Raw genomic sequence first — 27336 nt, 5'->3', positions numbered from 1 at the left:
CCAGTATTCTTGGGCTTCCCTGGTGGCTCAGATGGTAAAGAATCCACCTGCAAGGCGGGAGACCTGGATTTGATCCCTGAGTTGGGAAGATCCCCTGGAGAAGGAAGTGGCCACCCACTCCAGTTTTCTTGCCAGGAGAATTCCATGGACAGAGGAGCCTAGCAAGCTATAGTCCATGGGGTCACAAAGAGTTGGACACAACTAAGCAACTTTCACTTGATAAAACTTAAGCTTTGCGATATCTGGGTTCTAGCTGGTGAGGAGTAGGAACTCTTAAAGGCTAGCATTCAAAAAGGTAAAGTCATGACTTTAACACAAATGTAAACATGCCTTAATAATTTTGATTCATTAATTAATGATATAAGATACAAAAACAGGTTCAAAAAAAAAAAGGGAAACAGTATCTGAAGAACAGAAATGTAATAGACAAGCAGGATGCTAAGATGAATTCACTCAGAGATGCAAAACTGGGTCATAATTCAGGCATTAAAATGTAAAGTTTGAAAAAAAGTAGAATGTTTGGATCATCCTTTATTCAGGCCGGAAATCAATTCCACTTCCACCAAGGAAAAACATTTGCATTGCTCTGAAAAGGAATCATTTGCATCACAATGGACACAAAACACCTGCCTCACCATCTGCCCTCCACAACCCACTTCTATTTTCAGGAACAGCAAACCAGCAGGAGAAGAACCACCACAGAGTCAGACGTGCCTGGGGTGGCAGGTCCTCCACCCCACCAAAATTCCTCTGTGGACCCATGGTCTCCTCTGCCCCTTTCTAAAGATGGCCTTCAGGACAGAATCAGGGCTTCCCTGATGGCTTATATGGGCCACCAGAATCTGTCTGCAATGCCAGAGTCCTAGGTTTGATCCCTGGGTCAGAAAGATTGCCTGGAGAAGGGACTGCAACCCACTCCAATATTCTTGCCTGGAGAATCTCATGGACACAGAAGCCTGGTAGGCTGCAGTCCATGGGGTCACAAAAAGTCGGACATGACACAGCCACTAACACTTTCACTTTCAGGACAGAATCAGAACATTTATTCACTTGCGGATCGTGGTTCCTGCCTGGCTTCTGAGATGGTGGATGACCTTGGCTCTGTCAGAGCAGAGAACATGTGTGTGTACTAACCATGTGTTGTGCTGAGTGCTAAGTTGCTTCAGTCATGTCTGACCGTGCAACCTCATGAGCTGTAGCCTTCCAGGTTCCTCTGTCCATGGAATTCTCCAGGCAAGAATACTGGAGTGGGTCGCCATTCTCTTCTCCAGGGAATCTTCCCAAGGCAGGGATTGAACCTGGGTTTTCTGCATTGCAGGCATATTCTTTACCGTCTGAGCTACTGGGAAGCCCATGTACTAACCATACATGTACATACACCTAGGGATACTGTATGTGTGACCACCTGTGTGTGTATTAAGTTAATCATGAGTTCACTCTGATGTCTGATCACCCCTGGACCACCTCTGAACTGATTACCCCGTAGACCACTCTTATCTCCCCCTCTGGCTTCCCTGTAAGCTCGCCTCCAACAGTGAGAACTGGCTCCCACCACCCACGGTCTGTTCAGCTAATCGCTCAGTTCCAGGCGCATGCAAGGCATCATCAGAAGGCCCACCCTACTCCCATGGGAGTAGTCCCTTCACCTGTACTCCTAGAGACCGCTAACTTCCAAAGGAACTTAGCGTCTGTTCTCACCACTCCCTCCATACATTAGTCACACTTAAATTTTTTTTGTCATATCTGCATTCCATCCTAAAAATCTCCCAACCACCTAAGCATTTTATTTTTCAATTTTAATACACTGTTTCACTCTTTGGCTTGTAAGACTCTGTGGATTTTGACAAATGCACAGGGCGGTGTAGCCACCATCCTGTATCAAGCAAAATAGTGGTCGTTTCACTTCCTTAAAAATTCCACTGTGCTTTGTCTGTTCAGCCTGAGAGGAGCCCACAGGCAAGGTCTCTGTGTGCAGGTAAGTGGTCCAGAGTCCAGAGAAGCCCCCACCACACTCTCGGCAGGAAGAGGGCAGCACAGGCATGACACAGCACCCACCAGGGAGGGAAGAGCCTGACGGAAGGACAGCTTGGCCATCCTGCTGGGATGTGGATCAAGGCCGCTGCACCCAACCCAGCCTCAGTCCAGCAAAGACCTTGAGACTCGAAGAGGGGCCGCAAGGTCCCCCAGAAGGACTCAAACAGAAGTTAGCTTGATTGCAGGCTTTTGAGTTTATTTACAAAATAACCAGGCTTCTCACTCATGCTGGAGACAATGGTGGAATGTTACTTCTTACAATACCTTTACTTTGTAGTAAAGTAAAAAATGCTATAATTTACTTGTTTCAGCAGATTTCTTGGTGATTTTATTAGAAAGGCTAGAAAGGAAAATACTGCCATACTGCTGAAAGTATGTGTAATCCTGTAAAAACAATGTATGTACTGAGGTTGCTATGTTCTTGCTAAGTTCCCCCTCAATTAGTTTACAAACAAATCCTCTTTTAAATGTTCTAGAGGAACACATATTTAAAAGAAGGTCATGGCAAATTTTCTTATACAGCTAACACTTCCTTTTTAATGTGATTATTCTAAAACATATGAGAATGGAATTTAACATTTTTAGACTGGTTCTGAATGTGTTTTTAATTAGCTGTAAACTAGGGCCCGTGACTTAGCATCTTCGAGCCTCCATGTCCTCCTCTGTAAAATGACGCCACTGGCCAGTTCACATCTCAGACACCTTCCAAAATTACTGTCCTAGTGATGCTGATAAAAGTCATACATCTTAGCCACAACTTAGAAACACTCTCCCGAGGTCCCACAGAACACAAACTTCTATCCGTTGATATCTCTGCTACAATTTCATATTATTGAGCACTGAGGTGTTTGTTATACTTTCTGACACAAACAATGATCTAATCAACATCCTCAAAGCAGTTGTCCTAGAGATTGTTGCTGAGCAGGGTGATCTTTTGAAATGCTCTCTTTATCACATATAAATGGTAGATCCTGGGACTTCCCTGGTGATCCAGTGGCTAAGACTTGCACTTCCATGGTGGGGGGCATGAGTTCAATCCCTGGCTGAGAAACTAGGATCCTGCATGCCATGCAGTATGGCCCAAAAAATTTTTTTAAATAAAATAAACTCGAGATTCTGTTTCTGAGTTATTTGTTCCATTAATTTCTATGTCTTATTGTGCAAATCATTATATCTTTATAACATGTCTTATTATCAGCTGGAACACACATATGATTTTATTTTAATATGGTATTCTTGGTTATTTTTGTTTAATATTTGAAAGATATTGACATTACTTCAGAAAATTCTCATGTGTAGAGTTGCAGCTCACTCCCCAGCACCCAGCCCCAGGCAGCCCCTCTCTGTGATTCTGGATCAGCTTCTCTGTATTGGAATTCTGTTCAGATGGAGTCACATTCTACAGCATGTACCTGTTTGCGCCAAGCTTCTTTGGCTCAACATAAGGATACTGAAATTCATCTTTGTTGTTGTGTGTATCACTACTTCACTCTGTTTTACTGATAACTTGAATTACAGTGCAGGAACTTACCACAGTTTTGATGGACATTTGCCTGCTTTCCAGTTTTCGACAATTAGGAGCCAAGCTGCTATCCACATTCTTAATACAAGCTTTATTATAAATATAATTTTATTTTATCTTGGAGAATATCTAGAAGTAGAACTGCTGTGTCACAAGATACGTGTATGTTTAACTTTTACTTTTAACAGCTTTATTGAGATATAACTCATACCCCATACAATTCACCAACACAAATGTACACTTCAGTAAGTTTTAGAATATTCTTAGACTCATTCAACCACCACAACAATCAGCTTGTGCACGTTACCATCACTCCAAAGAGAAAGTCAGTCATGTTTCGGAGTCATTCCCTGCTTCCTCCTCACCCTTACAGTTCCAGGCAATCCTAACCTACTTTATATCTCTCTAGATCTGCCTGTTCTCGAAAGAATTCACACAATATGTTTGGGAACTGGCTTCTTTTTCTTACCACAGTGCTTTCAAAGTTCATTCATATAGAAGAATGTATCAACACTATTCCTTTTTATGTAAAATAACAATTCCACCTATGGATACACCACATGTATTTATCCATTCACCTGTTGAACACTTGGTCTGAGTCTATCTTTTTGGTTCCTGTGAGTAATGCTGCTGTGAGCATGTGTGTGTGTACACGTCTATTTGCATTTCTCTTGGGTGTATGACGGGGAGTGGAATTGCTGGTCCTACAACAGCTCTGTGCTAAACAGTTCAAGGATCTGCCTGGCTAATTCCCACCACAGCAGCACTACTCCCATCCCCACCAACAACAAGAGCAAATCTCTCTCTTTCACAGTCTTGCCAACACATTCTATTGTTCATCTTTCTAATTTAATCTTTCTAGTGTGTATAAAGTAACAGCTCATCATTCTGATTTGTATTCCTCTAAGGGACAAAAATTAAAGATACCAAGGGAATATTTCATGCAAAGATGGGCTCGATAAAGGACAGAAATGGTATGGACCTAACAGAAGTGGAAGATATTAAGAAGAGGTGGCAAGAATACACAGAAGAACTGTACAAAAAAGACCTTCAGACCCAGATAATCACCATGGTGTAATCACTCACCTAGAGCCAGACATCCTGGAATGTGAAGTCAAGTGGGCCTTAGAAAGCATCACTATGAACAAAGCTAGTGGAGGTGATGGAATTCCAGTTGAACTCTTTCAAATCCTGAAAGATGATGCTATGAAAGTGCTGCACGCAATATGCCAGCAAATTTGGAAAACTCAGCAGTGGCCACAGGACTGGAAAAGGTCAGTTTTCATTCAAATCCCAAAGAATGCTCAAACTACTGCACAATTGCACTCATCTCACATGCTAGTAAAGTGATGCTGAAAATTCTCCAAGCCAGGCTTCAGCAATACGTGAACTGTGAACTTCCAGATGTTCAAGCTGGTTTTAGAAAAGGCAGAGGAACCAGAGACCAAATTGCCAACATTCACTGGATCATCGAAAAAGCAAGAGAGTTCCAGAAAAACATCTATTTCTGCTTTATTGACTATGCCAAAGCCTTTGACTGTGTGGATCACAATAAACTGTGGAAAATTCTGAAAGAGATGGGAATACCAGACCATCTGATCTGCCTCTTGAGAAATCTATATGCAGGTCAGGAAGCAACAGTTAGAACTGGACATGGAACAACAGACTGGTTCCAAATAGGAAAAGGAGTACGTCAAGGCTGTATATTGTCATCCTGCTTATTTAACTTATACACAGAGTACATCATGAGAAATGCTGGGCTGAAAGAAGCACAAGCTGGAATCAAGATTGCCGGGAGAAATCTCAATAACCTCAGGTATGCAGATGACACCACCCTTATGGCAGAAAGTGAAGAGGAACTAAAAAGCCTCTTGATGAAAGTGAAAGAGGAGAGTGAAAAAGTTGGCTTAAAGCTCAACATTCAGAAAACTAAGATCATAGCACCTGGTCCCGTCACTTCATGGGAAATAGATGGGGAAACCATGGAAATAGTGTCAGACTTTATTTTGGGGGGCTCCAAAATCACTGTAGATGGTGATTGCAGCCATGAAATTAAAAGACGCTTACTCCTTGGAAGGAAAGTTATGACCAACCTAGATAGCACATTAAAAAGCAGAGATATTACTTTGCCAACAAAGGTCCATCTAGTCAAGGCTATGGTTTTTCCAGTAGTCATGTATGGATGTGAGAGTTGGACTGTGAAGAAGGCTGAGTGCCGAAGAATTGATGCTTTTGAACTGTGGTGTTGGAGAAGACTCTTGAGAGTTCCTTGGACTGCAAGGAGGTCCAACCAGTCCATCCTAAAGGAGATCAGTCCTGGGTGTTCACTGGAAGGACTGATGTTGAAGCTGAAACTCCAATACTTTGGCCACCTCATGCAAAGAGTTGACTCATTGGAAAAGACTCTGATGCTGGGAGGGATTGGGGGCAGGAGGAGAAGGGGACAACAGAGGATGAGATGGCTGGATGGCATCACCGACTCAATGAATATGAATTTGAGTGAACTCTGGGAGTTGGTGATGGACAGGGAGGCCTGACATGCTGCGATTCTTGGGGTCCCAAAGAGTCGGACACACGACTGAGGGACTGAACTGACTGACTGAAGGGACAACAAAGAGGAGCATCTTTCCACAGGCTCCTTGGCCATTTGTGTATCTTCTTGAGAGAAGCATCTATGTGTAATAGATGCTTTGCCTGCTTTAGTTGGTTACATTTACTTTTATCATTAAGTTGTAGGAGTTCTTTATATATTCTGGATACTAAACTTGTATTGGTTGCAGTCAATCCTTATTAGTCACAGATTCTATAATTGCAAGTTCACCTATTTGTTAACATGTATTTGTAACTGCAAGATCAGTAGTGTAGTGACTCATAGACACGCACGGGGAGGCAAAAAACAATTGTGTTGCCTGATGTATGTGTTCCCAGCTGAGGTCAAATAAGACCTTCTCATTCCAGCCCTCACCCTGGAAACACATGTCCTGTTTGTGTTTGATTAGTGTTGTGGCTTTTTTGTCTTGTGACTTTTGTGGGTGATTTCTCTGTTTTAAGTGGCCCTATGCTAGTGCTGGCCTTCCCTGATGGCTCAGGGGTGAAGAATCCACCTAGCCATGCAGAAGACTTGGGTTCAATTCCTGAGTCAGGAAGATCCCCTGGAGAAGGAAATGACACCCCACTCCAGTATTCTTGCCTGGGAAATCCCATGGACAGCGGAGCCTGGTGGGCTACAGTCCATGGGCTCACAAAAGAGTCAGACACGACTTAGCAACTGAGCATCAACAACAAGCCTGGTGCTGACACAGTGCCTGGTGCCCTAAGTGCCTTAGTGTCCAGCAGTGGAGAGATCACTGCTGCTCCACACTGTGATATGGCAAGAGAGACACACAAAGTGTGTTCAGCGGATACTCCTAATCGAATACTTATAAGAAGCAAGGAAGGGTCTGAATGACTGAGTATGATACTCTTGAACATTTTTGTAAAACTAACAAGACAGTGAGATCAGCTGGTTGCTCCTAATGTCACTGGACAAGATGGGGAGCAATAAAATGGGCTCCAGAATCTGAAATTCCCAGATCAAGCACCGTATCAGTGAGCTTCAGCGTTGCCCAGAAGACACCTGTCTCCAGTAGCTGATGGGCTGAGATGGAGGAAAGGCAAACCCAGAAACCTCATCCTGGGAGAGGTGGACCCACAACACAAGTGAAGCTTCTAGTCCCACAGAGTGTCTACCATTCAAGTGGGGGGCATTGATTAGGAAGGAATGGTATCCTGAGAATCAGAATGGGGATGCGTGGGAAGATCATATCCTAAAGATGAAGCTGGGCACCCTGAGCCCCTAAATCCCAATAGAAGCAAGCCCTCCACACCCAGTAGAAGCAGAGCCTTCATCTCCACCTGAGGATATCAGCTCCCTGTGAGGCGGATGCTTTACCAGACCCCGTTGATGCCCCCCAGGATGCTCACCCCATCCCAGCCTCTTTCCCATCACCCTTCTTTGTTTCTAGATCCGTAACTGGACTCCAGTCCCAGCAGCCCCCAGCTGGTTGTGACCTGGGAGCTGCCCTGCTTGCTTTCTCATGTGTGCAGACAGAAGGCAAGGAATGCTTGTGGGCGAGTGCGCAGGGTAAGGTGGAAGGGACGAGGTCAGATCTCTCACAGTGGGGCGTGGAGAACTTTCTGTATTTGTTGATTTGATAGTTCACCATCATTGAATCTCTCTCCACCGAATAACTGACCGCCCACAAACAAAGAAAAGAAAAGCAAAAGAATGTCAGTCTTGGTGCCCCAGGGCTTTCAGAAGTTCTGTAATTCTTTCCGGTTTAACTAAACATGGTCCCAAAGGAGATGTTTGTACCAATTTCTCTTTCTGTCTCTCGGACACACCTTTTTGGCAGACAGATGTGTATATATCAGAGTATTTTCCAAAGTAATTTAAAACCTCTTAGAATTCTAGGAAATGGGGAATCCACAGGCTCATGTGTCTCCTTTGCATGCTCTCCAGTCTCAGTATCTGGCTGTGACTTAAACACAATTTATGATTCCAGTCAAGAGCCTGATTGCATTTAGTTTGCTGGTGACAGGATCAATTCATTTCCTCCAGGAGAAATGATGCATTGACTGTCAGGCTTCTGGTCTGGGGACATCAGGTTCTCCCAGAGCCTCCGCCCTGCATCAAGGGCGCCTGCCTCTGGCTTCTGCCCTTTCAAAACAGCAGCGTTGGGCCCCAGCTTGCCCGCATGGGGTCAGGGCCAGCAAACTGTGATCCATCATCTAGGGAGAGCCGGCAGGATGACTCCATCAGCAGCTGAGCGGACGCCTTAGGAGGAAGCTGGGCAACCATGGAGAAAAACTGGTTTTACAGAAGGGGGGTCTGGTCAGGTTGGGGCTCGGGCAGCCTGGGTGACAGGACGATCCTCACAGCGCCGAGGGTAGGAGGTGGGAGGTCAGTGGGGAGCACAGACAGCCTGCCCTCGACTCTCCTTAGATCCAGTCCTAAGGCAAGACCCCCATTGCCACTCCTGCAGTGTCTCAGCCTCACACAGGACTCATCTGAAAACCAACCCCTCTGGACAGGAGATGAAACAGAGGAATTGCAATGTGAGCTGTTAGCCTAGTCATTTGTCGGCTGCTGTTTCTTGGTGCTGCTGGTCAGTTTGGTCAGAAGACTTGTATCGGATGGAAATTGGGGTCTGGGATTCATGTTTTCTGGAGACAGAGAAAAGGAAAGTGTGTGAGTCGGACATGCCAGCCAGCCACAACTTGGGGACCCAGCCCTCCTATCTTAAGAGCGTTGCTGCAAGTGAAGGGGAGCCCGTGGGCTCTCGGATGAGGATTGATTTGGGCGGTTAATGGAGACATTTCAGCATCCAGGTGTCAGCATCCAGGTAGCCCACCCTGTACAGTCTTCTCTCCTCAGAGTCTGACTAGGCAGAGAATCCAATTGCCCCGGCCAGGCCGTATGCGTGGATGCAGCCATTGTCCTGGGAGATGCCATCTTCTGTGAAGAAACAATGCTCACATCACTTCCTAAGCATCACAGGACCCAGAAACATGATGCCCTGCTTTTCAGGAATAGCTCAGAGCACATGTAAGAACACAGCACTCTCAGAACTTGAGGGCAGGGGTTGGTGGCCTGGCCCCAGGTGGCAACCAGCAGCAAGGGGGCCGCAGAGCAGGGGTGGCTTCACTTATGAACTTTGAAAAACTCAGTGCTGTGGGATTGATTTAAATTAGAAACAAGATGCAGAGAACCTGTGTTTCTGTCTTTTCCAGGAAACCTGAGCACCCAGTGTGTGCTTAATCGCTCAGTTGTGTCGACTCTGTGACCCCGTGGACTGTAGCCCACCCAGCTCCTCTGTCCATGCGGATTCTCCAGGCAAGAATACTGGAATGGGCTGCCATTCCTTCCTCCAGGGGATCTTCCCAACCCAGGGATAGAATCCAGGTCTCCTGCATTGTGAGTAGATTCTTTATCATTTGAGCCACGGGGGAAGAACCCACAGCATGTGTGTTGAACGCTGATTTCTGTGGATTCAGTAAAACCACAGGTAATGGATTTCTGAGGATTTTATACATTCAGAAGCAGCAGAAGAATTCTCATGGACAAAGCCAGAAACTGGCTTAGTCAACCTGTTTACTGCCTGACTTGGCTATCATAAGGCCTAGTAGATTATCCCTTCTGTCGTAAAGATGAGCCTTATTCTGACGTAACCCCTGCTCCACTTTCTTCCCGTGTGGCAACAACTTGGAGGGGCTTGAAAAATGACACAAGAAACATCAACTTTAGAATGAGACACGCCAGGAGGACCAGGCCAGCTTCTCAGAGGGGACCTGAGACCCTTGTTGTGGAGACTGGCCATGGGTTCTGGTCAGTTTGCTTCCAGAGGGACAGAACTGGGAGCAAGACCTCTGCTAATGACCGTCACTGGGTTTCCAGGGCTGGGACCACTGACATCCCACTCATGGAGAGGAGACAGGACTGGGCAGGAGGAATGTGGTCAGGCTCTGTTTTCTCTGCCTAGTGGGGCTCGTGGCTGCGGTTCTCACACAGGCCTGGCTGTTAGATGACGATGGGGCGGTGGAACAGTCCGCAGATGGGTAGCACTAAATACAACGGGGGAGATTGATGTTAATTCCTGGTGCATTATAGGCATACTACATTATGTGAGCAACTTTAATTCCAAAATTCCAGGGCACTAACAGAGGCTGCGGGCTTCCTGGGTGTCTCAGTGGTAAAAAATCCTCCAGCAATGCAGGAGGCACAGGTTTGATCCCTGGGTCGGGAATCCCTTGCAGAAGGGAACATCTACCCACTCCAGTCTTCTTGCCTGAGAATCCCATGGACAGAGGAGCCTGGAGGGTTACAGTCCATGGGGTCACAAAAGAGTTGGGCACAACTTAGCAACTGAGCTACAACAGTAGCAGAGGCTGCACGCGTGCTGATTCTGACATTAAGACAGAGGGAGCACAGGTAACTTCTGAGTCTCAGATTATCTGAACACAATCCTGTCCTTTTTCTCTGACTTGTCTAGAATAAATACCACAAGACAGGGAAACAGGGAACTGCAGACCCTTGGTGCAAAACAACAACAAACTCTGAAACCAGAAAGGGTATCGCAGGCCGATCTGACATGGATCTCGAGGACCCTCCGAGTTCTAGTCTTTTCTCCAAGTGCAGCCCAGGAGCTGTGGTAAGTCTATCAGCTGTGGCGTGAAGCCAAGCTGCCCAACCTGTCAGGACCGGCAGAAGAGTGGGGGAAATAGAGGACCAGGACTAGAGGCATCACAGGGGAGGCCAAAGGGCCAGAGACCGTAGACCCAAAGGAGCAGATGAAGAAGGAAGTGAGGAAATCCAGGAACATCTGAGATTTGATGGCCTCAGGAGTTCCCGCTCCCACTGGATAAACACACTCCACCCCGTTCTCTCCATCCCAGGACAGGGAGCCCACAGGCTGCAGACAGAGGCTGTCTCCTCGGCGCCAGGGACACAAGATCTCTGGGCACCTTTGCTGACTCTTCTTATCATCTGCATGGACTCACAGTCTGGAGCAGCCTTGAACTGTCTGCTGGTCTCCAGTTCCAATGGAAATAAATCACCATAAATACGAGACCATTAGATCAGCAAAGAATGGCTTTTATAGAACCGTAAAAGCTTGCTGACAGCCATTAGCTCAAGGGTTTAGTTAAGTCAGAACATATTAGCCTCCAAGTTTTCAGCAAAATCTCCCTTCTGAGTCCTCAGGAGCCCAGCTCTGGCCAAGGGGCCCTGGTGAGTCCACCTGGACACCTCGACGAGGCTTCTTCACTGGAAATCAGCTCAGTTTTCAGCTCCCCAACTGCAGGTCATGGGACATCTCAGTCTCCATAATCATGGGAGCCAAGTTCATTATTAATCAGTATACACATTATATTTCATATATTTCATGTACATAGTTCTTATGTATACATCCTAGGAGATACACACACACATATACATATATATATATAAGCCTGTATATAATGTAGGGAGGTTGAAACAGTCAGATTCAATGAGGCCATGCAGTCATGTCTGTTCAGAGCCAACGTTGACACAGGGCAAACTAGAGATGGTGATGGCTATCCTCATGGGAGGTGAAAATGTTGGCTCTTTTCAGGAAGAGTGGCAAGAGAGATGTGAACTTGGCAGAAATTGAGACCAAGTGGTGCCTCTGGAACAGCAAAAAGGGGCAAGAAGCCTAGAGTTTCCAGTTTCTGCAAGACACACTTGCATTCCTGCAATTCCCCCATAAATCATCCCAGGAAGCTCCCTGACCAATAGACGGCCAGTGGCTACAGCCATCCACCCCTCCCCTACCCTGCCCTCTGAAGATCCTCCCATTTCCCCATCCCTGCCATTTCAGCTCTCCTGTCATCATCTCTGGCCACCAGAATGTGCCAGAAGCAATGCTGTCCCCCTGCACAATTCCCCTGGGACCCCAGCTCTGCCATGAGAACCCCCCAGGCCTGGCCAGGTAGGGGACAAGAGACACAGATGACCGGAGGCAGCCCAGACCCGCATAGGTAAGGGGCCCAGCTGGGTCTAGCCAGCGACCCAACCAGGCCAGCCCGGACCTGCAGAGCTGCCTGTGGACCCAGAGACTGACAGCCATGGAACTCCTATTTCGAGTTCCTGAGTTCCAGTGTGCTTGGCGATCACCGTGATGCTTCAGTAGCTCTCTGGATCTTGCACACAAGTGGTCCTTGACTACGAGCTGGGTGCCCTGCTTTCTGCTCAGGAACTGCACAACGGGGTGAGGGTTGGTGGGCTTTCTGATCCTGCAGCCCTGTGTGGTGACACTGGCTGTTAACGTGTCCCCCAAAGACCTTAAATTGAACCCATCACCCCCCACCCTGGGGAGAGCAATCCCACCCCTGGAAGCCCCTAGGCGTCCAAGGCCCACTGTCACCACAAGCAACGACCCCCGTGTGCGTGAGTCATCACTTCTAGCCTCTGATGGCACACACTTCTGTTCTGCCTCTATTTCTGTGGCCAGAACAAGGTGGCCACAACACACCAGACTTCCCATACAAGTCCAGCCAGTTGTTGAGAAGAATTGGAAGGTCTGTCTGAGAAATCGGGTTTCCGGTTACTGGTGGTTCCTCCCCTGTGGTTCTTGGGGGTCTCATTCGACCTCCAGCTCTGATCCAGTCCTCCTGAAGGGCCAGGAACGTCTCATCCCTCGGACCCTCCTCTAAAGTCCTGAAGAGGCCACAAGACCAGGTAACAAAAGTGATGCTTGGCCAGGGACTTCCGTGGAGGTCCAGTGGCTAAGACTCCCAGCTCCCAATGCAGGGAGCCCAGGTTCTATCCCTGGTCAGGGAACTTGATCCCACAGGCCACAATCAAAAGCATTCACATGCTGCAGCTAGAGATCCCACGTGCTGCGGTGAAGACTGAAGATCGGCATGCTGCAACTAGGACATGGTACGGCCAAGTAAATTTTTTATTTTTGAAAAAAGAGTGATGCCTGGCCAGGAACATAACACACCTCATTTGCCCATCATGTAACATGGCTCAGAATATTCTCTGCCGTGGTTAGAGTGAGAAATAAATGAAAACATGCTCTTGGGAAAACCTATAGTCATACTTAGCCTAGAGCAAAAGCACTTAAATCCCTTCCCAAGCAAGAAAAAATGGACAGAACGGAGGGAAGCATTAAACAGTGGACCTCACATCTTGAAAAAGAGAGAGAGGTTGGGGGAAGAGAGAGAGAAAAGCTTTTCCAAGAAGAAACTATTTCTGTGGCCTCCGAGGCCGTTCCAAGGCTGGAGGCACATCTTGTGCTCCAGCGGCCCATCCGTTGATCCCCACTGTGCCCTTGGCAGCCAGGATGCATGAGGAATACGGGCCCAGAGGGAATGTCTGGCCAAGGGCAGCTCTTGTCCAGTGAGAAGCTGTTCAGAGAACACAAAGCCTCTGGATGTAAAGGCTAAGGCCAGAGCTTTCCACACGTCTTTGTTGGTGTGCCTGCAGGACAGAGTTCCTCTTCCACAGCCCGGTAGCTTTGGGCCCTGAAGGAAGTGGATGGTGGCCCCCAGACCCCCGTCCTGAGAGGGTTAGAGAGAGAGAGAAAATGGGTGTGAGCCCCTCCGCCGGCCCCTGATCTTCCTGAGATCTGGGTGTGAATGGGGAGGGCTTTGGGCAATGGGAGGCTTACCCTTTGGAGGTTAAACAATCCACATGTGGGTCCAGACATAGAAATCTGGCACCAAAGCAGAGGGTGAATTTTCTGAGCTTCCTGTGGGCCCGTGACCCCTAAGCTGTTAGAACAGCCTTCCTCACGGGGGACCCACAAGCCAGTCAGGCCTGCAGAAGACGATTTGCCTGAATATTGTCTTAATTATACCCAGGAAGGTGCAGGGCCAGTGGCAGTCTAGATGGAGAGAGGTAAACTAGTCCTGCTTCAGCTGTAGTGGACCCTTGGGAAATCTGGCTGAGAGGGCAGGAACCCATGCAGCCACATGCGGCTGCAGAGAACAAGACGGCTCTTCTCCACTGCCTTGTTGCGGGCTCATCCACCCCAGGAAGTGCAGGCTGCAACTACAGGTAAAACAGTGCCCAGGAAGCCTTGTGCTGGTGTTCATAACGCCAACTCCGGAGGCAAGTCCATCCACGTCCACGCACCCTCCTAAGTCTAAGACCTGCTGGCACATAAAACAGTGCTTTATGGTGTATCAGGACACCCGTGAAGACTTCTTTTATCCCAATTAGCAGAGTTTATCCTGAAATATTTATGAATTTGGCAGACTCAGGGATAAAATTCTGCTATTAATTATAATGATCGTCTCAGAGAAAGTGAATCATTGGATACCAATGTTTAATTATTATTGTCAAAGGTGTGGCTGTTTAACCATAGCTGTTCTCTCATACACAGTTGAGTGATTATGTGTACTTGAAGTCTGGAATTTTTAATTCTACAAAACAACTATAGAGCAGCCGGAATGCCTGACTTGTCAGAACCTTTGGAATAACAAGGGCTTATGAGCAAGACTAGCTTAGAATCACTCCACGTGTTATTTCTGCACTCCCCTTGGCGGATCTCTGAATCCAGCCAGAGCTCCCAAGCCTGCCAGCAGCACTCTTGAGGGGCAGCCAAGCCCCCGGGGTGACCCTGCCTGACCTTGCATACCCCACTTCAAGTCAGTGTTTTTGTTTTTTTTTTTCCCCTTCATCTGTTTCCACTGTCACCTACCTCCTCCCTTCACCTCGCCTAGGACTCTGTCTAAAGTCTTTTCTTCCCCTGGTGGAACAATGGCTCACTCTCCAGTGTCCAGGCCCCCTTCCTGCTCCTTAGCTTGTGTCTCCAGGACCACTCACCTGGGCACCCGCCCACCCCTGGGCACACCTGCTCAACCTGAGCATGGCTCTCCACCCTCACCTGACCCAACAGCTCTTCCATCTGAGCCCCCACCTCTTCCAGAGGGGAGGAGGAGGTGGCTGGGGGCTTGGGGATCCCCCTGTGCTCTGTGAGAAGCTGCTAACAGTCTAAATCAAGGCCTACCACCCAGGGGCCAGGCTGAGTTTTTCTTGTACTTTTTTTTTTTAAGTTTTATTGTATTTTTTAATCTACCTATTTTATAGGACCATAGTGAGAATTTGTTTATTTATTTAGTCTCACTGCTTGGCATGTGGGATCTTAGTTCCCTGACAAGGGATCGAGCCTGCACCCCTTGCATTGCAAGTATGAAGCCTTAACCACTGGACCACCAGGGAATTTTTCCTGAGCTTTTCCTTCTCAGTGGAATCACTGACAGTCCCCTGGCCCGAATCTCAAATTTTAGAATCTATTTCTATGCGAAGTTATGATCTGATACATAATGTTTTCTCTTTAAAAATAGTTTTATTTCAATTTAAAAAATGACATATAGGGAAAATTAAAGTTACACCACTTTTACGAAAGATCCATCATAGTGCCTGTTTTTGCTAACAGAAAGCAGCTGCTGTTAAAGGGGCAGCACACCCCAGGGGTGGGAGCAACCCTGCCAGCTCCTTCCCTGGTACCACAATCATCGTTTCAGCTTCAGCCATCAGAGCCGTGAGCCGTGCCTGTGAGCATCTGGGCCTGATCTCCATGTGTGCTTCTGTCAGCAAGATGGGTGCTAAGGTAACTGCTTCTTCACTCTAGGCCATTTCTTCTATGAAAGGTTTCCTAGGATCGCTCTACTTTTCAGATAGCAGGGGAAGCCTGTCCATGTACACGGATTTTTCAAATGTCAGCATCCAATGGGAGGTGGTCAGCATCTGATGGGGTCATGGGGTCCAGTCTCTTCCTCCAACAGAAATCCTGGCAGGCTTGCTTTTCTTTTTATTTCATTTTGCTTTGCTGGCTTATCTATGGAGGAATAATCTACACAAGTACATTTCTTCTTTTACACAAATGAAAATGTATTCTCTGTATTCTGCAGTTTCTTAGGCTTTAAACTACATTTTTGAGCTAATGCCATAGTGTCAAAAGTAGGCAATTATTTCTCTAAAAGATTCATGACATATGTTCGTAAGAACAAACCATAACTATTTAGCTGGTCCTCTATTAATAAATGTTCACTTGGGTCCAGGCTTCATCCTACAAAATCCTGACAAAGTCCTTGCATCCTTGGACTTGAGTGGCTTTTTCTGCAGGTTTCATTTCCAGGCTGAAAATGTCTGGGACAGAGTGTGATTCATTTTAAATTTGAACAGACATCTTCAAATAAGCCTTTTGAGAGGTTGTATAAACTTGACATGCCACTAGCTACCTTATTTATTTAATTTTACTTTTATTTACTTACTTTTTTTTGGCCATGCCATGCAGCCTGTGGGATCTTAGCTCCCCAACCAGGGATCAAACCCCTGCCCCCTGCAGTGGAAGCACAGAGTCCTAACCACTGAACTGCCAGGAAAGTCCCCAAGGTACCCTATTTTGCTTTCTGGAAGGTTTTCAGCTAAATCTGAAAAATAACATTTTCTAAATATTATTAGTTAATTCTTTTTGGTATTTTCAAATCTATAAGTCTGCCTTTTCCAGTCCATGTGTTAGATGTTTTTTCCTGTCTGATTTAAATGACTAGTATTTACAGAGAAATAAAAATACGAGGAAAGCTCATGGATATTCTTGGTTCATTCTTGCCTTAAGAAGAGAGGCCAAGAGGTTCGATTTGTCTTCAGAAGCATGTGTGTGTCTATGGAGACACAGCTCTAGATCCAGATGGTCCCACCAACCACCCCTATGATCTTATGAGCCTTTCTCCAATTCACGTTTCCCCAGTGCTTTTTCAGTTACAGCCTGCATCCTCTGCCCTGTATGTCCAGACACTTAGAGATCTACAAACACTGAAACTTCCTTAAAGTCTTGGGACGCATAGTGCCAATGGGCAGCGGGTCCTATGGCTAATATCTACTCTGGACTTACCTCCAGAGGATCTGATATTTGAAAGTCCTGGACCTGGGGAGGCCAGGCCTTTTCCCCCACCCCACCACTCATCACATCCCACATTGAGGGACAAGTTTACCAAGTAAGGTGCTTCCAGTGGTGTGTATGACCCCTACAGTGCAGCCTGCCCCAAGTCTCCCAGTCCAGGTCCACAGCCAGGCCTTCCTTTCTCGTTTTCCAGGAAGTTAAGTTGGGAGCAGACAAGCCCAGGCTTAACAAGAGGGTCTTCCTCTGATCAAAAGCATCATGAGAATGTGGACAGACTGCAGAAACCCCATCTGCTCAGGCCCCTTCGCCATGTATGACATGATCGCTGAAGCTTAACCAACCTCTCTCCCAATAAGCAGACTCACCACCATCTCTGCCACCCTTGCAGTTGCCAACTCTTTTTTTTTTTTAATATGATTTTATTTATTTGGCTGTGCTGAGTTTTAGTTATGGCACACAGGATCTTTAGTTGTGGCATGTGGGATCTAGTCCCCTGACCAGGGATGGAATCAGAGCCCCCCTGCCCTGGGAGCACAGAGTCTTAGGCACAGGACCACCAGAGAAGTACAAGTCACTTCTTGATCACTGGCCCCCACTTTCCAGACAGGACCTGAGGTTTGAGGGAGGGAAGTCCTCTTTCCAGTCACCATTTGGGATCTCATGGGCTCTGAGCACCAGAGTCGCCCATCTGGATCTAAATCTACCCTTTCCCCATGATCGCCTTCTTTGATTTCCCTCCAAATGTTTTCTTACTGCAGCCTTTCCATTCTTTTCTGCTCTAGATACATTCATTCCTAAAATACTCCTCTGCCCCCACACCTCTTTGTTTAAGTTTCTTAAGGCAGGAAGCCCTGTCTATGGGCTTCGTTCCAGGTGGAGCCTCTGGGCAGAGAAAGGAGCCCTTTGGAATAAAATTGACTCCACACAAAGTAATTCCTGCCGGATTCCTCTCCCTCTTCTATGCCCGCTTCCTCCTCTCCCAGGGTTTCTGGATCCATCCTTCCGCTCCTCAGAACCCACTTCTTGTGGTCTTTTTCCCAGAAGGAGTACTGTTTCCATCATCTGTAGGATTCCTGGATCTTCTCTACAGTTGAGAGGATTCCCTCTGCAAAGCCTTCCCTCTTGTTATCTGGGGCCATCAGGGTCTCAGAACCTGCAGCTTTAATACTTAACGGGGATGGATGCTTTAAAAAATATCTGGGCTCACTTTATCTTCTGAGATTTAAGGCTTTTAGTAAAATGTCATTAAAAACTCCAAAATGCAAGTGTGTCACCATGTTACAAATCACTTCGACTAAAGAGAGGAAGTGGTTTAGGGTCCTATTTGAGATTGTCTTCCTATTGATTCACACAGTGATTAGACAGATCTTGGAAAGTTCAACTTGATCTTTAGGAATTCAGAGTTCTTTGGGGCAACTAGTTTCCATTGTTTCCCCCCCTCTTTTTGGCCACACTGCGAGGCATGCAGAACTTCTCCAACTAGGGATCAAACCCAGGCCCCCTGCAGTGGACACACAGAGTATTAACCACTGGACCACGAGGGAAGTCCTCCACTGCTTTGTCTGTTCCCTTAAAACAGCGGGGTCCCCAATCTTTTTGGCACCTGGAACCAGTTTCATGGAAGACAGTTTTCCAGGGGCCAGGGGAGGATATGAGTTTCAGGATGATTCAAACACATTACATTTATTGTGCACTTTATTTCTATTATTATTACATCAGCTCCACCTCAGATCACCAGGCATTAGATCTTGGAGGTTTGGGAACCACTGTCTAAAAGGGAAACAAACACATCCCAAGTCAAACAACAGGGCAGAGCAATCAATGGGGGTCATCCTGCCCTATTTGGGGGAATTGTTATGGATTATATTTTACAAAACATTTTCATATGAATGACCTAATATAAATAAACCCCAATTAATATTAAGGCACTGCTTCTTTGTTTTGGTTCTATCTTCATTCAATAGACATCAAGGTGCAACCAGTGTCTAAATAAGTGTTAAAGAATGCAACAAATAATACAGCTTCAGTTTCTATTTCAGAGCTATGTTATTCATTCGCACTGAATGAATAAATTCATTTATTTGTGTTGTTTGTCATTTCTGAGTTAGAACGGAACACACCAAAATAGGTGACCATAGACTTTACCCTTAGAACTTCAACCTGTTTAGAAAACTGCTTTCTTCAGTGCTGCACTGCAGCACTTTTCCAAAGTAATTTTTTACATTGCTCTCATCATTTCCTGTGTCTTTTATGTTCTTTTCACATTCTTTTTCTCTTAAACATCCTCTGGCTTTCATAGTTGCACCACATTTCCTTCCATCTCTTTTTTTATCTTTAATCTCCTTCTGAAAACACCTCCATCCACACACTGAAACATATATGAAAAAGCTTTCAGATTTGTTTTGTCCTTTTCATCTCCTTTCATTTTTAAGCCAGGGTCTTCCCATTTTGATTTGTTTTCTTTTTTGTACTGAAAAATCTTCCTCTCATCACAGGCACCTTCTTCCTCTTTATTCAGTTTCCTCTGGCTTTAATTTATTGGTTTTAAAGTTGGCTGTTTCAGATTTGTGTGTGTGTGTGATTTAATGACACTCTACATGAGAAGTCACACTATAATCTTCCAGAAGTCCTTTTCTCCCAGGTTTTAATGAATTGATATACTTATTTTGGGTGTACAAGTAGGGTCCTGTGGCGGGGGGGCGGCTATGAGCCCCACCATGCCTCCAAGACTGAGAGTAGCCAGTTGGGTGAATTGGTGCCTCTTCTCAAAAGCCCCTCAGCAACCTTCTCTAGTCCTGCTGCCCCTGGTCTCCTGGGATACAGCGTCATGATCCCCACAGACCATCCACGTCATGACTCCAGGGGACGTGCGCATTCTGGCATCATCAGCACCTCCACTTGGCCTTGATCTCCAAACCCAGGGTCTGGGCCTGAAGGCACACAACTTTGTGCCTGAGACTGGAAACGGGAACTGAGTAAATAAAACCCACAACAACACAAATAAGGCACCCACAAGGGACAGTCAGGTCCTGCTTGACACGCTACGGATATGTCATACCTGAAAAGGAGAATGGAGGAAACGGCAATTCATGGAGCTTTCTTCTCAGAGGCAGAGCCTCTGCTCTCAGACCTGTATCTTCTACAGGTTGCTCTCCTGGCAGTTGCAGCTAAGCAGCCTTTTGACCTCTGTCTGCTCCCTCCTGATTTCATTTAGCCCAGAAAGGAAAGCAGGAGAACCCACTTAGAGAAGACGGGAGAGGAGATGCGGGTGCAGACAGAGACTCAGCAGTTGGTCTTTGGAGAAACCACCCGCTGGGTGGGGCCCCCATCTCTGCTTATCTCCTCCAAAGGCCTGGGGTGTGGTCACAAGTGTGCTACACGTGAAACACAAAACAACCACCACCTCCGCCACCACCACTGAGAGAGCTTGTGTGGCCTCAGGTATGGGACAGGGTGCAGCACAGGGAAGATGCTGACCACTCTCTTTGAAATGATGTCCACGTCCTCTCAGCATCTTTCCCACCCTCACCTCTGCTGAAACGTTCCACCACCATTTCATTTCTCTGGGGTTTTCACAAGAGTCCCTTGTTGGAAGAGACTACAACCCAGGGCGAGGGAAGGGATGAGTGACTATTGAGCTCCTGCCCAGGCTCACACAGTGACTTCTGAACTAGAGACAACAAGCCACAACATCTCCCTCCCTTCTGTCTGGGGCTTAGCGTGGACCAGCATCCCACATCACCCTGGTTGTCCCAGCTTTGCTAGCTGTAGCATCTCTCACAATGAAAGTGTCCTGACCTGGATGATAATTATACAATAGTCCTGCCAACTGGGGGCCCTGGGCCCCTGATGCCCATCTGAGAATCCCATCTGTATTCCTAAGCCCGGCAGGCTGGGGAAAAACTCAGGCATAAATAACTCGGGCTTCTTGGGTGGGTCCTCTGAAGACAGTCCCATTTCTGGAGACCATCTGTCCCCAGGCTGAAGAGCACAGAGAGTTGGGGAAGGACACCAAATGTAACACAGAAAAGTGTTCACTCACAAAAGAAAGAAAGTGAAAGTGTTAGTCGCTCAGTAGTGTCTGACTCTTAGTCCCTGGAATTCTCCAGGCCAGAATACAGGAATGGGTTGCCATTCCTTTCTCCAGGGGATCATCCCAACCCAGGGATCGAACCTGGGTCTCCTGCACTGCAGGCAAATTCTTCACCATCTGAGCCACTAGGAAGCCCTAGACCTTGTCAAAAAGAACAGACAATAATACTTGGCTTGGGAAATCGCAGCACGATTCTCCAATGTCATTTGGTTTAATCCTCACAATAACCCCGTGGATGGAAATGAGCCCCCATGGAGCTCAAGTTCCCCCAGCTGTGAGTGGCTGGATGCCAGCCTTGGGCAGAGGTCACTGGACCCCCGTCCTGGTCCTTCCTCCATGCTCAGCTGCTGGGCTGGACTCGGAAGGTGAGGAAGCTACAGTGCTATACCCCTCAGTCCCTCTCCTTTCTCCCTGCTGATGTCTGACATCCAATCAATCTTCCAAATGTCTTGTTGGGGGAGGAGTGCACATGCAGAAGGCAAGGATAACTATAATGAGGCATTAATAAAAGCCTACTTCCTCAAACTCACGGCTCCCACCTTTGTTTCAGGTGGGCCCTTGCATTCCTGTGGTGTTCCCATGTGTGCAAACAGGAGATACTAGGAGGCAAGGTGGGCTCCAGATGTAAATTACCAAAGAGGGATTCTGTGGTCTTAATTAGTGGGCCTCACTGCAGGGAAGCGGGACTTATCTGCTTTTCTCAGCCCTGCAGGCTTTATTGGTTATGAAAAGACATTTGGCACAAATTAACTTTCTCTTATTGGAAAAATAGAGCGTGAGGACAAAGCTCTTTCACGCACCTGAGAGTCAGTGTAATAGAGGTGCTGGCGGTTGCAGGATGGGGTTAATCTATTTGGGCAGGTGTGACTGCAAACAAATGGTTTTCGGAGGGGAAAATGGTCCCTGCATGCTGTGGAGTGATTTGAAAGTAAAACAAATAACTCAAACAACCCCAGTGACCCCCAAAGCTGGCAGAGCACAGAGTACCATTCTGGGAAGATGCCAACAAATGAAGTCAGCAGCTACTGGGCTGCATATGGGTTTTCCTCCAGGCTGACTGTTTTTGGAAGCTGGTGAAAATAGACTAAAGTTACAGATTATCCACTAGTCAGGCCGTTAGTCAGCGTGCGCATGTGACACGCCAGCCAGTGGTCCTTACTGCACTGGGTACCATGGGAGATACACGCAGGGGCTCCCAGGGCTTGAATCCGATGGCAGGAAAGTCAGGTGCAACCATCTGAGGTCCCTGAGAGACTGCTGCTGAGGAATGATGTGGTCTAGGCTCCAAGGGCTGCAGGAGGGCCAGGGTCTGGGAGGAAGTCATAGAAAAGGAAAAAGCTGTGGTGGGAGCTCAAGAATAGTGTCAAATAGCACATTCAGCTGCCCCTTGCGTCCGATAACTTGAGAAATAAAACCTGACATCACGGACGGGCTGCCTTCCACTCCGCACTCGGGATAAACCTCCCCTGAGAGCGGGGTGATGTTCAGAGTAAGACAGAGGGGCTGGACCAGGCTGGAGGGGTCCTTCCTCTGGCCTGGCACTTCCTCAGGCAGGCTGCTCATCTGCATCATGTCCTGGCTTCCACATCTGTATCTGGAGAGTATTAGTATCTGCCACACAGGGTTGTCACCAGGTTAAGTGAGAAAATCCATATGAAATTCTTCAAGCAGGTCCAGATGGAGATATCACAGAGACAGAAGGGTTCTTGAGGGACCTAACACAGCAGCAAGCCTGGGAAGCAGGGGACAGGAGAAGCCCTCTGGGTTTACAATAGTAAGCTATCTTAGGACAGATGTCTCAGTGAAATGGAAGAGTTTCCTGGGGAAAATCTGGAAAAAAAAATTTTTTTCCCCTGGGCTGAGAAATAAACAGGTCAGTGAGAGTGGTCCTGATCGTTCACTGCATCAAATATCCAAGGATACATTCATGTAAAGAAGAGATGGAAAAAGATCCAACAGCAGGCTAAACCAACAGGAGAAATACAGTGACCGTTTTGTGTATTGTTGTTGTTCAGTCACTCAGTCGTGTCCGACTCTTTGCCACCCCATGGTCCACAGCACGTCAGGCTTCCCTGTTCTTCACCATCTCCCGGAGCATGCTCAAACTCATGTCCATTGAGTTGGTGATGTCATCCAAACATCTTATCCTCTGTTGTCCCCTTCTCCTCCTGTCCTCAATCTTTCCCAGCATCAGGGTCTTTTCCAATGAGTCTGCTCTCCACATCAGGTGGCCTAAGTATTGGAGCTTCAGCTTCAGCATCAGTCCTTCCAATGAACATTCAGGACTGATTTCCTTTAGGGTTGACTGGTTTGATCTCCTTGCATTGTATAGTGGAAAAGAAGGTTTGTGCTTTTTTTTTTAATGTGAAAAACTTTGCTAAGTGTCTACATTGATGAGAAAATTCTAGTAGAGAAGAGATGCGTAAAGATTCAGGATACAGGACATGAGGGCACAGACTCAGAAGTCTGGCAAGCTTTATCACAAAACTCCTCCCAGATTCCCATTAATCTTTTACTATCAGCTGGGAGGCAACCGACTCTCAAATAATCATTGGAGAGTTTGGGCAATTTATTTGCTCCCTTGCAGGAAGAGCTCCAAATAGGAGGGTTATCGCAGGAAGGTAAAGGTCTCTGAGCAGAGGTCAGCCGGTGGAGGATCCACAGCCAGCTTCTTACCAAGAGAGGCCTCTGTGGGGCATGGGGAGGGAAGGCATGGAAACTGGGCACAGGAGAGGACATCGGGACCAATTTCCTCGCTGCTGGGCTGTTGGAGGTGTGGTGAGTGGTCCTCGTTGTGGGTGGGCTTCAGGAAGGTGGGTGGCTCTAGCTGCTGAGACCCAGGGTCTCGTGGCTCCTGAGTGTCCAGAGGAGAGGGAGGAGTCAGGCCTGGAGGAGGGTTTTTCAGAGCTCTGGGAGCAGGGAAAGCAACAAACACAGGAAGTAGGAAGAGCAGGGTGGGTGCTGGGCAGGCAAGCCTGCAGGCGGGAGGGAGGGCAGGAGCTGGCAGTTGGAGGGAATCAGCTGGGGAGGGTAGAGAAAGCATTAGATTTGGGGTGTGCTTTGAAGGTAGAGCCAACATCACTTGCTGATGGATTGAATGTCAGCTACAAATATTACAAAGAATCAAGGATGACTCCATGGTTTTCTACTCAACCAACTGGAGGAAAAGAGACCCTTTCCCTGGAGGAAAAGATACAAGAAGAAACGCAGGGGCAGCTGGTGTGCAGGAAGGAGCAGGCACCCTGTTTGGGGCATAGTCAGTCTTATAGTGATGGGATTTATCCCTGCAGAGGATTGGGAAGCTTTGCATAATGCTCAAATCTTCCACTTCGTTCCCAAAACAGTCCCAACGTCTTGCCTTAGTTTCTTTACTTAGCTCAACATTATTCAGCTTCCTAACAATAACTCTAGGAGGTGCGTTCATATCCTGATGCGAGTCGAAATCTATTTTTCTCCTCTAAAATGATGGCCGTGAGATTCAGATCCCTCTGTGCTCCTCCTGGTGTGGAGATGAAGGCATCAGAGATCAAATGCGTGCAGGTGGGGAGGGAGCTTTGTCCCAGAGAATGTGTTCCCAGGGTGGAGGGGTTTTTCCCTTAATTGCTTTGCTTGTGACTTTACTCTGTGAGGAAGGTGTCATCGTTTGGATAAAAGTTGAGCTGGGAAGGCTCAGCACACAATGGAAGGTAGATGGGGTTAGAAACATCTACACACTGCCCTCACCGCCCAGGAGTCCTCCCCGAGTTGGGAGCCTCACCCATCTTTCCTTTGTCTGGTTTTCCCTGTGGGGTCAGACAGGGAGCACCTAGACCGACCCCGCAGAAACACTTAGGTCAGTTTCCCCCTGAGAGGCCCATGGCGCTCTCCACCTCCCGCCACTGTTGCTGCTCAAGGCACTGGGAATCAGATCCCTCGGAGGCCCCAAAGGGAGCCTAGATGAAGAATTCTGAGATGCCCTGAGTTTGCATGAGAAAAATGTAACTTTACTTTCACTTACATAACTGAAAAGGAGAATTTCCTTTTAAATGTTGGCACAGGGATTCCCCGGTGGTCCAGGGGTTAAGACTCCACACTTCCCCTGCAGGGGGCACCGGTGGGTTCAATCCTTGGTAGGGAAACTAAGATCCTGCGTGCCAGCATCATGGCCAAAAATAATAAATAAATAAACTTAAAAGAAATTGGGCCAGAGGAAAAAAAAACCCTGAAATATTAGCAGTAGCTTAGTCTTTGTCACCCATAAAAACCACAATTATTTTCATGTCTCATCACAATTGTCATTTAATACATTAACTTAAAATTACATCTATTACTACATTGCAGCTTTTATAATAGTTTAGTAACAGTATCTCTACTACCATAATCCAGTTTATATTTTAATCTTATTTATTTTGTTTTATGTCTCTAAAAATACTCTTCTGAGAAAGATTGCACAGGCTTGGAAGCTCCTAGAAAACAGAGATGGCGTTTTGTTACTCTCATGACTCAGCCCCAAGGATGGGGACCAACACAGTAGATGCTGAGCTAACACTGTCAAATGAATAAACGGCTGAATGGCTCTGTTATCTTAATTTTTCAAGGCTGACAATTAATCTAAAAATTGAAATTTGTTGGAAATATGGAGTAGCTAAAGTAGGTCTTAAAAAGACTGAGACCTGACCATATTTTACCATTTTACTCATTATGACTTGTCAGCATCCGTGTGGCTTTAACTATAATTTCTATTTCGAGGTATGTTCCTTCCTGCCCACCACTAAGCTGAGAACTGCTCTCTACACTGAACTACACAGATTGGTTTCCTCGTCATTCTCTGCCTGGGGTGGGGAGGTAGAAAGAAGGAGGTTAATTTTCTCATTTTTTCTCAGCTACGTGGGTTCCAATGGTGAATATCATCTCTCCTGCACACTTGACTTTATTGGCCTCTTTAAATGCCTTTCAGTTAAGATGAAATGTACATTAATTGGTTGACATTCAAAGAGATTATGCATTTACCAAAGTAATTACACATTTCTGAAAGTAATCTTAAATATCAATTCGTTTAGAAGAATATTTATGAAAACTGCTATTGTTTGTCTTTCAACTTGGGGAAAAAAGGGAAAACAAGACAGCCAGGGATGATTCTGTTTGCAGTGTTCATACCCAAACCTTCTTCATTAGGCAGTACACTTTCTGAGCAGGTGTCTTTTAAGGCACAAAATCACTCTGGGAGTTGCTCCTGCCAGCAGGTGCAGAGACATGCGGGTAATTAACGCTGTTCAGTTTACCTGGGATGTAACTGAGGCCGGCTGCTCAAACAGTACCCAGAGCAGCAGCAACACAAAGAGACAATGGCAAGTTCCAGGGTTACAGCACTGAAAGATGAGGCAGGGGCAAGACCCCCATCACATCTCAGATGCCCAGGTGCCCATGCGTGTTCTTGGATCCACACCTTACACGCCAGGAGACAGCCCCACCCTGGTCAGAGGCACAGGCAGCAGAACCAGGGATCTTGCCAAAGACTTTCATTGGACTGTCTGGTGGACTATGGCTGTGGACCCCTATCCAAAGGCCAACTCCACCCAGTCCCTGAGAATCGGGGGACAAGAACTTTTATAGACAGAGGGAGGGGGCTCCATGTAGAAACAGCACAGTCAGCTCTGATGGTCCTCTTGCTATTGGCCATCGATGGTCTGAGCAGCAGCATCTTGATTGTTTTAGGAACAGTTAGTCTTCAGTTCCAGAGTTAGTTTGTTCCCATTTCCTCAAGGCCAGTTCTTGGAATTGTAGCAGCTTATGTCCATGTCTACAGGCTGGTCATCATGTGGTTAACTTCTCCACCTGGTAGGGGTTTCCGTATGTTTGAGACAGCTCACAGGATATGGCTCAGAGTGTCATGTATAACACTTGAGAAAAAAATAAAGGTCCTTGACTTTGCATACTAACCAAACTATTATTGTTTGGTCCTGTTTGACTGCTTTTCTTTGCTTCTGTGTTTTCTCACTTCTCTGATTAAGCTTATTCTTTGGCTAAAGTTTTTCCACAGATGAAAAGCAGGCAGAGACATGGGGGTAAGGACCAGAGGGTCCTGCTCTGTTTCACTCTGCCTGGGCCCACTCAATATTCTCCCAAGTAATTTCCCAGCCCTCAGCTCCTAATCCCCTTCTCCACCTGCATCCAGAGCTGTTTTCCCCAAACAAAATTTGCTCATTTTTCTTCCATGGCCCCGGGTTAGCCATCACCTCCACAAGTCATCCCAAGGAAGGGCAAACACTTTGTGGTTCCCAGAGACCTTCTCC

Source organism: Bubalus bubalis, chromosome 14 (genome assembly GCF_019923935.1).
Source record: "Bubalus bubalis isolate 160015118507 breed Murrah chromosome 14, NDDB_SH_1, whole genome shotgun sequence".
NCBI classification, from domain to species: Eukaryota; Metazoa; Chordata; class Mammalia; order Artiodactyla; family Bovidae; genus Bubalus; species Bubalus bubalis.
This window is presented reverse-complemented; position numbering follows the sequence as displayed.